This window comes from Paroedura picta, chromosome 16 (assembly GCF_049243985.1).
Source record: "Paroedura picta isolate Pp20150507F chromosome 16, Ppicta_v3.0, whole genome shotgun sequence".
In the NCBI taxonomy this organism is placed as follows: domain Eukaryota; kingdom Metazoa; phylum Chordata; class Lepidosauria; order Squamata; family Gekkonidae; genus Paroedura; species Paroedura picta.
This window is the reverse complement of record NC_135384.1, coordinates 29,294,919-29,298,832: the sequence shown is the minus strand read 5'-3', so window position 1 is coordinate 29,298,832 and position 3,914 is coordinate 29,294,919.

Here is a 3,914-nt window from a genome sequence, read left to right as displayed (position 1 = left end):
TTTCCGGGAAACACAGGAACGGCACTGAGAGGATTCTCTGTGTGGCCACCAGGAATTCAGTCTGTAGACAAGGAGTTTCCATTTAGGTGATGCAGCTAAAAACAAAACTGCCCTCCACAACCCAAGCCAACTTTAGAGTAGAGCCTTGGAGGCCAGCTTTGTGCCGTGGTTAAGAGCAGCACCCTCTAATCTGAAGAACCAGGTTCGACCTCTCCTCCACACGCAGCCAGCAGGGTGACCTTGGGCCAGTCACAGTTCTCTCAGAGCTCTCTCTGCTTCCCCCGCCTCACAAGGTGTCCGTTGCTGGGAGAGAAGAAGAAGAATTGGTTCTTATATGCTGCATTTCTCTACCCAAAGAAGTCTCAAAGGGCTTCCCATTGCCTTCCCTTTTCTCTCCCCACAACAGACACCCTGTGGGGTGGGTGAGGCTGAGAGAGCGCTGATATCGCTGCCTGGTCAGAACAGCTTTCTCAGTGCCCTGGCGAGCCCAAGGTCACCCAGCTGGCTGCATGGGGGGGAGCGCAGAATTGAACCCAGCATGCCAGATTAGAAGTCTGCACTCCTAACCACGACACCAAACTGGAAGGGGAGGTGATTGGAAGCTGCTTTAAGACTGCTTCGAGTAATAAAAAGTGGGGTACAAAAAACAGACTCTTTGGCAGCGTCAGGCCCCCCCTGGGACCGCCAGGCTGTTCTTCAGGCATAATTGCCCTGTGACTCCAGTGCAGCTGGAGTCCTTGGCAGAGCCCTCTGTGTGTGCCGTGTTTTCCAGGGCTGCTCGTGCAGCGCAGGGCGTGTTTCCCAAAACACCTCCCGCAGGCTCACCTTCACCAGGGCCTTGGCCCAGGTGGTGCAAAAGGCCTTGCTCTGTCCTCACCTGCCGTGCGGGCGGCCCGACACGTCGCAGGGGTGTGTGTGTGAAGCCGACTGCAAACTCCCTTTCCGAGAGAGGCGTGAGGATAAAAATTGATCGTAAAGAGACAGTGAAGGGCAGCCATGCAGGCAAAACCCTGAGATAATTATTCTTGGAACTAGGAAGGAAGTTTGTCTTCCTTCTGTACACTCTTGTTCCCTCGGGGTGGCAGTTTTGGGGAATAAAACTGCAGATCCAGGGCAGATGATGCAGTAGTCAGTTTGGTGTAGTGGTTAGGAGTGCGGACTTCTAATCTGGCATGCCGGGTTCGATTCTGCGCTCCCCCACATGCAACCAGCTGGGTGACCTAGGGCTCGCCACAGCACTGATAAAGCTGTTCTGACCAAGCAGTAATCTCAGGGCTCTCTCAGCCTCAACCACCCCACAGGGTGTCTGTTGTGGGGAGAGGAATGGGAAGGCGACTGTAAGCCGCTTTGAGCCTCCTTCGGGTAGAGAAAAGCGGCATATAAGAACCAACTCTTCTTCTGCTTCTTCTAGTCCTACCTGGATTTTCAGAAAGACCCTTGGGAGCTTGTCTACCTAAGCAGGCTCTGTAGGTTTTCCACCTTGCCCACTACTGGGTCCTCTGTACATTGTTTTGCACGGGTTGGATAATGCACTTTCAATGCGCTTTTGCAGCTGGATTTTCCTGTGGGAAACAGGAACATCTAAAAGTGCATTGAACATGCATTATCCAACATGCGCAGGAGAAATTTCTGGGCCACATCACCCTTCCAAGTCAAACCATCTACAATGTCACCTGAGACTGTTCCAGGTCAGGAAAAACTGGCAAAAAGAGGAAAGGCTTACATTCTCTTTTCGCGCATGGAGGGCGATAATGGGATGGTTGAATTTTTTGCCGTCAAGTCCTAGCTGACCCATGGTGGTCTCAAGGCTGGAGATGCATCGCCTGGATGCCTTGTAACCGTGGCACACCCTACTTAGTGTCACAGGTCTAACAGGATCGAGTCAAGCATAATATTATTATATAGGGATAATGTTAGACTACCTTGCAGGGCTGTTGTAAGCTTTAGACATGGCGGATGCTTTTGTTGTTGTGTCTAAAGCATTTTCCAAATAGCATTAAAACACTCGTTATCGGTGGCTATAATAATATATTTATAACTTGCCTCTTCCCCCGAGATTGTCCAACGGAAGAGGAGGTTTTTGGGGAGAGTGTCTCTAGAATTCTCCTCCCTCCACACCGCATGGGCTTGTTTGTCTTGACATGTGTTCGTGAGCCGAGTCCTGGGAACCTTGGCAGGTTGCAATATGCCAGCAGGACGACGGCCTGCGTAGGAGAGACCGTGGCCGAGGGCCATAGGGTGGGGCTGCGGGGCCTGTTTGCAAAATGTCAAAGTCCCGAACAAGTTCTCCTCCTGTCCTCAGCTTGCCTTGTGCTGATTTGTCTAGGTGCAAGGCACGTGCGTTTGCCCCTAGCCCAGCATTTCTCCTGGGGTGGGGCACTGGTCTGTGGGGAGAGGAAGGCAGCCTGCTAGTCGCTTAAACTTAAAGAATTTGAGAACCCTAGAGTGGGAAGGGACCCCACAGGCCATCCAGTCCCACCCCCTGCTCAGTGCAGGATCAGCCTCAAGCATCCAGGAGAAGGATCTGTCCAGCCGCTGCTTGAAGACCCCCAGTGAGGGGGAGCTCCCCACCTCCTGAGGAAGCCCATCCCACTACTGGGCTACACTGAAAAACGATTCCCCCCCCCCCTGATATCTAGCTGGTACTGTTCTAAGGTAAAAGGTAAAGCACCGGGTCATGTCTGACCCTTGGGGTGACGCCCTCCAGCGTTTTCATGGCAGACTCAATACGGGGTGGTTTGCCAGTGCCTTCCCCAGTCATTACTGTTTACCCTCCAGCAAGCTGGGTACTCATTTTACCGACCTTGGAAGGATGGAAGGCTGAGTCAACCTTGAGCCGGCTGCTGGGATCGAACTCCCAGCCTCATGGGCAGAGCTTTCAGACTGTATGACTGCTGCCTTACCACTGTGCACAGTTTAAAGCCACTACTGCGTGTCCAAGTGACAACCTTATAGGTACTTCAAGAGAAGAATCCGGTCCCCTCTCCCTCTCCTCCAGACTGAGCATTCCCAAGTCCCTCAGCCTTTCTGCCTAGGGCTTGGCCCCCAGGCCCTGGATCCTCCTCCTCTCTCTCCTCTGCCCCCTCTCCGTTTTGCCCACCTCCTTTTTGAAGGGAGGCCTCCAGGACTGCTTGCACTCGAAAGCTCACGCCCTGAATAAATCTTTGTTGGTCTTAAAGGTGACTGACTGGACGCTGGTTTTATTGTGCTCCTTCAGACCAACACGGCGACCCACTGGAAGCTATCCTAGTGTTATTCAGGCCGTCTCTGCCTTGCCAGTGATATAATCTGAAGTTATTTATCGTCCAGAAGCGATCATTCTTAAAAATAAATTTTCTTATAGTTTCTGGACGATAAAGAACTTTGGATTATATTGTTGGTAAATTTCCTTATTGATTTATTGTACTCGGGCAGGGATTCTTAGAACACTTGATTGACGTTAAAGGACAGGCAGATATTCTACTGGTGTGGCGTTGGGTCCAGTTTTTTGCTCATCAGCATAGCTTTTGTACTGGTCAGTTTTTGTACGTGCATCTGCCTGTTGTGTATTTTAATGGCAAGACTCACTGATCCTCCCAACTTTTGCCGCATCCTGCACAATAATTTAGCTTCTATCGCTGTGCATGTTCACGCACAAACCTGCATTTGCCATCTTTTCTGCCGACTCTGCTCCTGTACAGTTAACAGCAGCCTGGTTTGTAGAGGAAGGTTTTCTTGGTATGCAGAACAGAAAAGCTTCACCAACATAATTTCAGAATCAGCTTATTTATACGGGAAGCACCCCCGCTTAAGAAATGTGCGACTCTCCAGCAGGGAAGCTAGTCTCAAGGCGGGCAGTACAAAAGAAAACACACCAGATATTGACAACACAAACAAAATTGACACAATGTAGACAAAGTTTATCTGTTGTTGAA